Source organism: Neofelis nebulosa, chromosome 11 (assembly GCF_028018385.1).
Source record: "Neofelis nebulosa isolate mNeoNeb1 chromosome 11, mNeoNeb1.pri, whole genome shotgun sequence".
Lineage (NCBI taxonomy): Eukaryota > Metazoa > Chordata > Mammalia > Carnivora > Felidae > Neofelis > Neofelis nebulosa.
This window is the reverse complement of record NC_080792.1, coordinates 28,991,946-29,005,085: the sequence shown is the minus strand read 5'-3', so window position 1 is coordinate 29,005,085 and position 13,140 is coordinate 28,991,946. Positions and strand designations below refer to the sequence as shown.

The 13,140-nt window shown below is 40.1% G+C and overlaps 1 protein-coding gene across 3 annotated transcripts in view; it reads left to right on the top strand.

Annotated features, from left to right (window-relative positions):
* Positions 1 to 13,140, top strand: part of LOC131490147 (urea transporter 2-like) — a 482,671-nt gene that overhangs the window by 88,342 nt on the left and 381,189 nt on the right. Inside the window, exon 2 of one of the 3 annotated variants that reach the window (XM_058692229.1) lies at positions 11,872 to 11,933. The exons of the other annotated variants lie outside the window; for them this stretch is intronic. The gene's annotated coding sequence lies outside the window, so the exon portion shown is untranslated. The remainder of the gene's footprint in view (positions 1 to 11,871; positions 11,934 to 13,140) is intronic. 3 annotated transcript variants of the gene reach the window in all.

The window sequence follows — 13,140 nt, the reverse complement described above, 5'->3', positions numbered from 1 at the left end:
TTTCCTCAACTATTCCTTATGGGGCCTGGCATATGAAAGACTTTTAAGAAATGTTGAACTAAATCCAATCCTCACAGAGAGCCAGGGAAGGACTCAAAGAGAATTTTGAAGAATCTGTTGTTTTCCAGAAAATATATTCCTAATGTCATTTGTGCAAATTATTGGAATAAATTGTTATGTGTTAATACCTCCGGCAGGAAAAAAAAAATTTTTGAGCCCAGGTTGCAGTTATATTAAATATTTAACAAAAACAAAGTAAATGTATTGGCATTAAGTGCCAAAGCCCAGGGTTTTACAGTTATTCTACACAGACTCATAGATGTCATAGAGTAGAATGGCATTGCTATCCAAGCATCACAAAGTAAGGAACCAATAAATGTACAGAGAGTCTAAATAATCTGGCCAAGGTTGCAGTATAATGCAGAGGCACAACTGAAATAATAAAATCTTGGTATTGTTATGATGATGGTAGGCCTTTCTCAGCTCATGACCCTAAAAAATCCTTTCTTATCTCAAGCCAGTATACTCTGACCTTTGTTTTCTCATTACTCAAATTATGTCCAAGTCATTGTCTTCACAACATCTTTGGCATTTTCTCCTAATATGGCTATAATTTAGATGAAATAGCAAATGATATGACCAATAACAGTACAGGAGAGTGGGGAGCCAGTTTGAAGAGTGGTGTACACCTCAGTTATGTCATGCTGTGGGGTGTACATGGGGAATTAGGTCCTTCATTCACTAAGTAGTTATCGAACATCTAAGTGTTGTGAGTTGCCCAGTGAATATCCAGGGTGCAGCTACTGCCCATGTGGAGTTTTATAGTGTGGTAGTGAAGACAATCCTTCAAATAATTGAGTACATGTCTCAAGAGTGTTACCAAAGAAGAAACATAAACTTCTCTGGGAAGAAGCAACAGGTGAAGCTGGAAACCTCTAACATAACACCTTGAGAACCAGGCTGAAGGATTTAAACTAGGAGCCCAATGTAATAATAAAAAACACAAAATGCTGAGAGCTTGGACCAGGACTGAACCTGCAGGTACAGAAAGGGAAGGATCAATGAGGTCATCATAATAACACATCTCAACCCATGTTCTAATTCTTTGGCATTTCAGTGTCCATTTAGAGATGTGGAAGAAACAACCAACTTGGATTCCAGCTTTGGAGACCCATTTGGCAAACCCAGATCCACCAAGCTAACACTGTAGACAATATCTTTGGGACCCAATCAGGAGACTATATTTAAATATATTCTAGGCTGTCACTTTTAAAAATCTGTTCCGTTTAATTGGTTTAGTAACCAAGGTCTTTAAAGAACAGTCATCTAGCTCCAGGCTGGATGTCATGGAAGATGCCGTTAAGCAGCCGTATACCCACTTGTGAGGCACAGCCATGAAACCACAAAAGGATAAGATAATTTAAAAAATTATCAAGTGCCATGCTATGTGGAAGAGGCTACCAGTGCTGTGTGGGTTTAGGAGGGGTTCTATGAAAGGAGAGGTTGCAGGTTGACTTCCTACACAATTTTCCTCCAACTTAAATGGCTACGTGAGATTTTTAATACTCAAAATGCTTTATTTTTGGCTAGACATTTTCTTCTTGCATCTGTCTTTGAAACTACAAGAAGGGTGCCTAGGTGGCTCAGTCAGTTAAGCATCTAATTCTTGATTTGGGCCCAGTCATGATCTCATGAAGCCCCACATCAGGCTCTATGCTGACAGCATGGAGCCTGCTTGGGATTTCTCTCTCTCCCTCTCTCTGCACCCCTCCACCCTGACTCACACTCTCTTTAAAAATAAAAAAAATAAACATTTTTAATTTAAAAAATCCACAAGAAATGTTGGATCCCCTTAGTTTCATTCTACTTTCCAACAACTTTCTCACATGGAGAGTGGTCCAACAGCAGAATCTGCATATTGGAGGGGCAGGAAGTTCCTGTATGTCAAGAGGCTCAAACAGAACCTGAGTGACCATCTTTCTACCATGTTGTGGAAGGGATTCCTGTGTGTTTCAGGAGATTCCACCAATTGACCTCTTATGATCAGCTTTCTCCTAATCTAATCTCACCTGCCTGGCAAAAGCATGTTACTGGGATGCTGTCTTGTTCACAGCAAACTACCCCCTCCCCAAACCAACCTATTGATGTACAGATTATGTGGTTCTTTGCTCCTGATGAGTGGGTGTCTTTTTCTCTTGGTATGGATGAAAGTGCAGCATTGGAATAAACCAAACACAAACCTCCCCTGTTTCATGGTTTTGCTTTAGGATCTGTGGTCATGAAAAAGATTTATGAAGAAAGGACAATCTATGTGACTCAAGAGAAGCAAAGTTAAGCTGTGATGGGGCCATATGTTTGTCATGACTCTAAGTTTGGCTTACTGGCCTGATTTTTGTTAAGTGTGTCTTAGCCTTATTGCCTCTTGAGGTTGTCTTTACATTTTTGGGAAAGTGCTCTTCACTCTCCACCCACCCACTGCCCCACCTAAAAGCATTTCCCAAAAGCTACAGTGCCTTTATGCAGTAAAGTGGAATTGTTTCTTTTCTGTAAAACACTGGCTTTTTCTGCTTTTTTGGAGTAAGGGGTGAATTTAAAGCTACCTATCAGAAAAGTGAGAAATTAGCTCATTAGGAGAATGCAGGCTTAATATTAGATAAAGAAAGGCTATCTGACATATTCATTGTCTAGACTGCTTATGGCCTTCCAGGCATTATCAGAGGTAATTTCTTCACATTATACCTCTGGCCAGAGTCAATTATTCTCTCTGTTTGAAAAATTAGGAAAAATTAAGTGCTGATTACTTAGATAAATTCCTTCATCTGCTCAACAGTGCTAGATTACTCAAGAAACTCAGTGTAATTGTACATACAGTCCTGGGCTGAGGATCTGGGCCTTGGGCACCAAACACCATTGACCTAAAATATCTACAAAGGGCTCATGGTGAACTCACTAGGTAAGGCAGCATCTTCTACTCTGTAAAGTATGAACAGATGTTGGAAGATTACCATTTGTGTCTTAGAGTATTCAAACACTATACTTCAGTGGATTTATGTATTGGTCATCTTATAAGTCCTTGTTCACACAAGACATTCTATGACTAAAAAAAAAAGAAAAGAAAACCACTGACTTTCGTCTGTCTACCTCATTGACATTTAGGAAAGTGAATTCCAGAGTGTTTAAGTGGCTTCAGAAATATACAAAATTTTGGAGGAAAAAAGATAAGGGAGCAGCAATTATTTAAGTGGGAGATGGATATTGTATATTAGTTATACTGTCTTTGTAACTACTTTCATTCATCTTTCCATTCTTTTGGCTTCCTCTCTGTGTTTGCATCACAAATCAAGCATGCTCTGTCCCTGAGCTCCCTCAGAGAACCAATTTTTATTATCTACTGCTTTTTGGGAGGACCTACCTGCCTAGAAGTCAACCCAGAGTTTCTAGAACCAAACTCTGTTTCCAATGGAATGCATCATTTATATAGAAATTCCTTGTATTTATCATTTAGCTCTTCTTTTTTTTACTTTTCAAAATGCATGTTTTCATCCAATGCCTTATTTGATCTTTACAACTTCCCAGTTAGATAGATGAAGATGTTAGTAAAGCACATTATACATTGAGCAAAATAACTGGAAAGGTAGAACTTATTTTTTTTAATGAGAGAATTTATCTGCTATTTCACTGTATAGGTGGGTCCAGAAGGTAACTTTGGAACCCTTTAAATTTGCCTCTTTTCTGAACAGAAAGGTGGTCCCTCCCAATTAGGCAAATGTAAAATGTGAAGGGGATAAATCTTTGCACCCTTTTGTTACTCTGTAGTATGTTTAGCTGGAGAAGAGATGAGTAAGTTTACACAGGTGCCAAGGGATCCCCTGGGAGGCTCAGATTTTAAACATCCCCTTTAGACCATGTATATTAGCTTGGAGTGGGTCAAATGTTATCTCTTAGTAAGAAAGACTTTACCTATCTGGAAGTATTGCTCTGGTCTTCACCCCAGGCCCTGGAAGTCTTGGGGGAGAGCCCAGAAATAGTGCTGCTGGGCATGGGTGTGTAACCACTGACAGCCTAGCAGTAGGGGGTCACAAATGAGGAGACCCTCCTCCCACAACCTATCACAGGATCTGGACTCCTAAAGGCATCATCTCATCCATAGAAAGAACACAGGGGACTCTGTGGGGTGGGAATCTTTTTAACAGCAGTACCTGTGGTAATAGTAGAAACAAAGGCAGCTCAACTGGGGACCTTTAATGGACACATCAGTCTCCTAAGTTCTCCTGACACTTGAATGAAAACTGGCCCATTGGCAATTCTTGGATAATTAAAGAAGAATCCTCAAGAGGAAGACACTATACTCCTTGCTAATATGAACACAGAAGATCCTCAGGACGGTGTTTTTGATTTCCTATGGATGAAGTATAGATGAGATAAGGTGTAGGTTCCAGGTGACAAAAGTATAAGGACTTTGCCCAAGGTCACATGGCAGCCCAAGGCCCCTAACCTCTTTTCCCAGCTTGTTGCTAACTCATCAGTCGGGACAGTGTGCTCAGTTCACTCCTAATGACTCTGCCTTAACCACGCACCCCATTTCTCATGTCTGTGAGTGGAAATGTGACCTTGGAGTGGTGGCAAATCATAAATCCTCTCGAGCTTTTCTCTTGCCCATGCATTGGCTGTTTCCCATCTAATTTTTCATATTGTTAGGGACAGTTCTCGGAAACCATTAGATGCATCATCTTAGGGCCCTTAAGCACAGCCCTGGAATGCAGAGAGCTCCCGTCCTGCTTGTGGGAGTCTGGAGGTAAAAGATGATTCTCCTCCAGCCCTTCTCCTAGAAGCTGACAGCAAGACCAGGGGCACCTTAAGGTTTCAGCACAGGCTGAGGGGCCCCAGGGAGTGCATTGTCCTGGCTCCTGCAGACTTCCATTGTGGTTATTAGTATGCATGATAATGGCAGTTTAGTTCTTTTCCCTTGAAGATAGCTTTTAAATTTGCTCTGTTGGCCTCTTGATGAAATAGCTTCATGCATATTAATGACATCTTTTATTTACTGAGCAGCACCATTAAGCACTTTGAAATACCAGATTCCACCCAAGGTCTCCAGGGAGACAAACCAGTGTCTCTAGACTTACTGAATGAATGGGAAACTGAGGAAACAAAAAAAAGCTCAGTAACTTCCTGAAAGCAACACAGAAAGTCCCTCAACTACATATGCAGTCTGTCTAGCAGGTGGTTATGGTCTTGACTGGGTAGCATTATACTGGGTTTCCTGCATGTCCATTCATTCTTATAATAGGCTTTTATTGAGCACTTGCTGTTTGTATAGCACCTTACGGGGCACTGAGTGAGGGGGGCGCAGGAGGTGAATGTAAGATACATGGAAAGCCATCCCCTGTTCAAGGAACAGTTAGGCCCCTGGTTATCTGAGAGAGACGTTAGAGTACAGAAAGCCATGTCAGAAAGTTAAGATGGCACTGTACTGTTGCAGAATTTGAGGGCTTACTACCCCAAAATGCCCATTCTTCTTGACTTAATACTCCATTTCTAAGAGTGTAAGCATTGGTAAAAATGAGGCAGATTCAGATGACTTGGGAAAAGATGTTCACGATAGAGCATTAAATGGGGAAAAAATTCTGCAGGCCAAAATTTTATGCTAACTATGTGTGTATGTTTATGGGATTATATGCATAAATTATGCATGTAGGCAAGTAGATAGAGATAGAAAGATAGATAGTCAGATGGGACTTAAGTAAGAGAGAGTGGAGAAAAAGAGAGAGGCAACTAGAGAAACAGGAAGACTTTATATGAAACTAATAGCAATATGGGGGGTGGGGTGGAAAGGGTCACATTCTTGGTTTGTATTTCATATAATTTTCTGAAGTGAGATTAGCAGTGACTTTTTTGTTTGTGTTTTAGTATTTTAAAAATAAAAATGTTCAAAAGTAGATACCTAAAAGGCATAGTCCCCCACCTCAAGGGCCTTACAACCCACAAGAGCATAGAAGCATTAACTACATGATCAGAAAGACTAAAATAAAGACACTCCTAGTTCATGAGGAGTGTTTTTTTTGAAAAGGTGTGTCTAAGATAAAAAGGCCACATGTTGAAAGAAAGTTTCCCAACAGGAACATTGACCAAGGACTTTATTCTTTCATCTCTACAGTGGTAGCTGCTAATGAATTGCTTCTTTGGTTCCCGGTGGTACAGTCAGCTCTGTGTACCTCTGGAGCTAACCACCAGCCAGCCCCAGATCCTCCCTAGGTAGGAAAGTGTTGGACCCGCCTTTCTAGGCCTCTGTTCCAATCTTGCTTTACCAGAAGGTCTGTCCAGGAGGTCTGTAGGTGTAAGAGGACTGATATAGCTTCTCTGATTTAAATTTTCCTTGGAACTTTGAACTTTTTCAAAGCGAAGACCAAATCACAGGTAATATACCAGAAATTAACTTTGCACTATGTATGTTTGCATCCCACAACAGGACCCCAAAGGTGGCAAACCTATGGGGTAAGGAAGGCAAGCAAGGCTGACAGTTGGCTCAGTCACCTGCTGTCATCCTTTTATGCAGTGGCTCCTGTTACTTATGAAAATCATGATCTTCTGGGCAGAAACACATGTGATCTTAGCAAAAATTCTAAGTAAAAAAACATATGCAGGGGGGGTGACAAAGGCACAGAAGGGTGCCTCCTCATTCTGACAGGAAAATCTAGTATGACTTGACTGAGGAGGAAGCATGCTAATTCTGGAAGGATTGGATTTTGATTAGCAGAGAAAGTAGAAAGGGTATTCTAAAAGAAGAAATACGGAATAATGCAACATTCAAATAGCTGCTTACACTTATATAGCCCTTAGTCTGCCAAGTGCTATTTACATATATAGAATAAATTAATCCTCATAACAATCCAGTGATGTAGGTATTGTTATTATACCCATTTTGTAGATGAGGAAATTGAGGCACAGGAGCTAAGTAATTTTCCTAGGGTCCCAGAGGGAGTAAGTGGTACAACTGAGATTCAAACCAGGGAATTAAGCTCTAGGGTATAGCTCTTGACCTCTCCAAATGTTTTAGTAGGTAGAGAAATGATGGAGTGCAGGGGAAGGAGTGCTGGGAACACTCAAAGTGAAGTGCTGGTGCACAGACCAGTTACTGCCTGGTGTGGTTTGAATGGAGGCAGTCACCTTGAAAGGTAAAATGCTGCAGTGTGGTTTTCCCAGGATGCTGAAGAAAGGATTGAGGACTTACTCTGAAGGAGGGGGAAGCCACTTGACATGTTTTCAGAAAAGACAAGGGAGGACAGGAGAGGCAAGGGGCTGGAGATTTGGAGCCAATTAGGCAGGAGATGCTGAGGGCCTGAGTTAAAAGGGGTCATCTCAATTAGAGAAGAAGTGGACATGAGGATCTATAGATGGAAAATGACCTTCCCTTTGTTTCCACCTCCCTGCCAGGTCCCTGGTAAAAAGTGAATGGCAGAGATGGAGGTGCCAGCTGAGAACAGGTGATAACCAACCAGTAGTAGTGTCATCTTCAAACCATCCCCTGGTTTACTGTAGGCCTCAGTTCACTTATTTGATTTTCAGAGCAAACATGCCTCATTAGCAACCTCTCCCCATACTTTCCCTTGCTCCGGCTTTGAAACTAGAAAATGGTCCTACGTGTCTGAGAAAGTATGTCAGAGCACCTCACGGCACAGTAAAGCCTGAAGCAGCCATCACAATTTTGGCTTCTTCAGGTCCAGGTCTGGAGGGAGGCAGCTTGGACCATTTCCTGAGGGGTTTGGAAGCAGATGACGCCAAGCCCAGGCCTGGTTTGCTCTCCTCCATTTGTAAAGTCCTCACACTGTAAATTGCAGACATTATAGCCGGGCACTCTCTTTATGGCTTACTTTCATCCTGAAATGTTCCCGTGCTACATTTTCATGTAACTTATGCACCTCGAATGTTGTAAAAACTGCCGTAAAAGTCAATATAAATGCAATAATGTCACGTCAGTCAAAGGCAGCAGAGCAGCCCTTTTGAGCAAACAATTGGGAAAACTAGAGGGAAAACTCAGTTGCTCCATGTTGCAAATTGATTAAAGATATGAATCAGAAAATTAAAGGGCTTTTGGAGTTTAGGTTATTACTAACTGCTTTACTTTATGGAGCAATTACTTTGATTCTATCTCGAGTCCAGTAAAGTGACTGCTAGCATATGGCAAGATGGGGCCGTGTCTTTCTTATTAATGTGAATTACTCAAGATCAGACTAAATGAATGCATACGTGCATCTTGGCCATGCAAGTTCATTTCTTAAGCACTGTATTTAAAATTATAAAAGAATAATTTATAGCCAGGGTCACATCTCTATTAGACTAAACTTGCATATTTTTCTCATCAGCTAGGAGGACCAATCCTATTTTCAGAGAGTGAGATGTTGCAACGGTCACCTCCATGTTTAGTTTATATTTTTTAGTTTATATTGGAAGTGCAGGGATGTGTGGGGTATTGTCAATATGGGTTGATTTGTGCTACCACAAGGTTAAGCCTATTGAGTGCTGAGATGTCATTCTCATATGGTTGTCTTGGTATCTGGAAGTCCATAATTAGATGGCCATTCCTTCAGAGCTTAAACCTTTTTGTATCAACCTTCTTGTAGAAGTATCACAGAACTGAATAAACTTGAGCTCGGAAAAAAAAACCTTAGCAATAATTAATATGGCCCTTTGGGCCTTGGCAGCCAGGAAGCTAAAAGCTAAATTTAATATTCAGTTGTAGTAATTATCCTGTGCTAGATTCCTGGCCTAGCATGGGGCCGGGCACATTTAGTGGGTGCTCAGTGAAGGATGGCTGAATGGAGGAATGAAAAATAATGACTAAGAGTCAAATTTATTATTGCTTACTGTGAGTGAGAGTTTGCAGGTGTGCTAAGTACTTCTAAACATTACCCTAATTAATCTTAACAATAATTTTCTTAGCTGTTTTCACGACCATTTTACAGACGAGGAAGCATGCGTGTAGAGGTTAAGTGACTTGCTCATGTTCACCCAGCTTGGATTTAAAACCAGGTCTTTATGACTCAGAACCAGTACTCTCAGCTACTATTCTCTGTATCTATGAGCTAGTTTTTGGGTGTTTTGTTTGTTTTTTTTAGATTTCACACTAAGTGAGATCATATAATCTTTGTCTTTTTTTGTTTGTTGACCTTAGTGCCCTCAAAGTCTATCCATGTTGTTACAGATGGCAAAATTTCCTTCTTTTTATGGCTAAATAATATTCCATTGTTATTACATCATATATATATATATATACATATATATATATATATATATCACATTTTTTTCCCATTCATCCACCAATGGACACTTAGTTTGTTTCTATGTCTTAGCTATTATAAATAATGCTGCCATGAACATGGGGGTGCAGATAATATTTTTGAGTTATAACTTTCATTTCTTTGGATAAATAACTAGAAGTGGGATTTCTGTATCATATGGTAGTTCTGTTTGTAATTTTTTTGAGGAACCTTCAAACATAGTGGCTGCACCACTTTCCATAGTGGCTGCACCAATGTATGTTCCCACAAATAGTGCACAAAGGTTCCCTTTCTCCACATCTTTACTAATGTTTGCTATTTCTTGTCTTTTTGATAATAGCTGTTCTAACAGTTGTGAGGTGATCTCATTGTGGTTTCATTTGCATGTGGTTTCATTTGATTAATTTTGTTGAGCATCTTTCCATGTAACTTTTGGCCATCTGTATGTCTTCTTTGGAAAAAATGTCTTTTTTTTTTTTTTTTTTAGAGAGGGAGAGGGAAAGCATGTAAGAGCAGGGTAAGAGAGGGGAGAGAGAGAGAGAGAGAGAGAGAGAGAGAGAGAATCCCAAGCAGTCTCCATGCTCATCATGGAGCCCCATGCAGGGTTCAATCCCAGGACCCTGAGATTGTGACCTGAGCCAAACTCAAGAGTCAGATGCTCAACTGATTGAGCCACCCAGGCACCCCGGAAAATTCCTATTTTCATTTTTCATTGGGTTATCTTTGGTTTTGCTATTGAGTTGTAGGAGTTCTTTATATATTTTAGATATTACTAGGGATATAATTTCCAAATATTTTCTCCCATTCAGTAGGTTGCCTTTTCATTTTGTTAATGGTTTTCTTTGCTGTGCAGAAACTTTTTAATTTGATGTGGTACTACTTGTTTATTTTTGTTTTTGTTGTCTTTGCTTTTGGGGTCAAATCTAAACAAACCTATCACCAGGACTGATATAAAGGAACTTTACCCCCATGTTTTCTTCTAGGAGTTTTATGGGTTCAAGTTTTATGTTCAAGTTTTAATCCATTTGAGTTGATTTTTGTGTATGGTGTAAGATAGCGTTCTAGTTTCATTCTATTGTGTGTGGCTGTTTAGTTTACCCAACATCATTTATTGAAGAGAGTGTTTTCCCCCATTGTATATTCTTGGTTTCTTTTTTGTAAAGTAATTGACTATATATGCATCACTCTTTAAAAAAGGTTATCACTTTAAATGAATTACCACTTTTATTTTTTTTTAATGTTCATTTATCTATTTTTGAGGGGGAGAGGGGCAGAGAGAGAGGGAGACAGAGAATCCCAAGCAGGCTCCGTAGCTGTCAGTGCAGAGTCTGATGTGGGGCTCAAACTCACAGACTATGAGATCATGACCTGAGCTGAAACCAAGAGTCAGACGTTTAACCAATGGAGCCACCCAGGTGCCCTGAATTACCACTTTAAAAAAAAAAAGTTATTTAAATAATAAATTTCACCAGTTGATTTAAAATTTGATTTTCTTTAGAAAAAATTGATTTATACAGTCACTTTCCAAAAACACATCCATTGTGTAAAAAGACAAAACTACTAAAACCAAGTGAGCGATACTGAAGACATCATGATAAGGACAGTAATAGCATATGGCCTCCTTGGTGGATTATGGAGGCCTGGAAATGTGTGGTCTGAACTCCTAGATCCTGGCCTCAGCTACTTATCTGTATCAAAACTTAAATATAAGCAACAGATTTACATAGGAATATTTGTAGATTTGTCTGAGAAACATACATCACTTTGTCTACTCCTTCCCACCCTCCTTCCTTCTTCCAGATATACTCCTCCTCCCTTCTTTCTAGAGGAGTTCAAATGGGAGCTGCCATTTTCAAACAGATCTGCCCCCTGAACAGGTGGGGCCAATTATAGAACCTTACTCTGCTGTCTTTGATTATTCTGGTCATGGGCACCTTATTTACATTAGCTCAGTCAAAGCTCTTTCTTAGCATTTTAAAATTTGGGTTCCAAAAGAGGAGAAGCTCTCTGGTAATCTGAAATGAAGCACTAAACTTGTAGGCAACCATGGGCCCTGTTATAAAAGAAGCCAACCTGTGGTGGGAGAGAATGGAAGTGACTCAGTCAGAAGCATAGATGAAAGGGAGAAAAATAAGAAGGTTGGTCGAATTATAGTCCCTAACTGCAAGTGTTGCTGAGGCCCAGGACACCACACCCACACCTTTCCAGCAGCCAGGTGATCTCGTAAGTTTCCTTTGTGGTTCAACAAGTTTAGGTTGGATTTGTTATGTGAACAAAAGACTTCCTTCTGTATCAATAAGAGTCTTGGGGGAGGGGAAGAAATGTATATTAAATACTACCTTGGAAAGAGGGTAGCAGCCTGCTCTGAATTTGCGCAGTAAATAATTAGCTGGCAGTGGTCACTGCATAGGAAAGGAAGGAAGGAGGGAGTCAAGAAAAAAGAAACACCCTCTTCCAGTTTTGCCAAGGAAAACTTTGCCTTAGAGAACAAAATTTCCAACCAGAAAAAGGTCTTAGACTTTGTCAAACCTATTTTGTCCTACCATAGCACTTATTGGATACTTTGATTTGATTTTTATTTCTTCTCCTTAAGCTCTTCCGAGGCCCATGGAAGGTACTGGTCCATATAGAAAGATCCTGATCCCTGGGATCAAGGTATTTGAACTTTATTATTCTCATCCTAGTGCAGAACAGGAAGACTTGGCCTGTTCCCTCCAGAGATCTCAGCACTCACAAGACCCCTGCACCACAGAATGAGGGAATAAAATATTGGTTGAGCTTGTTCAAACAAAGTCTCAATTTCCTGACAAGCAATTGCAACTTCAGGTTCGTGTTGAGGTAGACTTCAGACTCTCTTAATGGCATTCAGAGACATGGTTCTCCAACCAATTGGCATTCAGGAAATGTTTATCAGTTCTGACAGCCACAGTTCCACCCTGCCCAATTTTAGCTCCTGTGACTGGAAGTGACTTGGATGTTTGAAATTCTGTAAAATACAGGCTAGTTTTGAAATGGAGCCGCAGAACTACAATGGTATTCTGGCTTAGCTCTTAGGCAATTTAGGTCAAAATCCTCTCTCTTCTGAACAAGGGGAAGTTTCCCTGAAAGGACTGGTGATAAATTTTCAATAAATCTGCTGGGTGGTGGGAAACAAAAGAAGAATTTTTTAAATGATTTATGAAACTGAGTGAAATGATATTTTCATTGCTGTCCACTTTCCATAATTTTTCTCTTTTAAATTCCCTTTAGTGTCTTTTCAAGGAAATAGAAGAAGGGATCCAGATTTCTTTGGGGAGTTTCCTCCAGATAGTCATCAGACTGTATACATGCATGGGTCTATACATGTATATAAGCGACATTCATTTGGGAGCAACTGTTAGCCATTTATAAGTGTGTTTCCTTCAGTATCAACAGAAAAGGATTTTTACATAAGCGCATTTTTGACATAGTTGTTTCCTTATTTTTTTTAAAAAAATTAATGTTTTATTTATTTTTGAGAGAGAGAGAGAGTGAGAGGGGAGGGGCAGAGAGAGAGAGGGGGAGACACAGAATGTGAAGCAGGCTCTGAGCTGTCAGCACAGAGCATGACGTGGGGCTCAAACTCACAAGCCTCGAGATCCTGGCCTGAGCTGAAGTTGGAAGCTTAATCTGCTGAGCCACCCAGGTGCCCCCACAATTGTTTCCTTCTTAAAGGACTTTCATAATTTTTTTAAGTAGGTTCCATGCCCAACATGGGGTTTGGACTCACGACCCTGAGGTCAAGAGTTAAATGTTCTGCCAACAGAGCCAGACAGGTGCCCCTATAAAAATGTTTTTACGTTTCTTTTTAAACTAAGGAGGGGAAGTAACTTTAATTAATTTG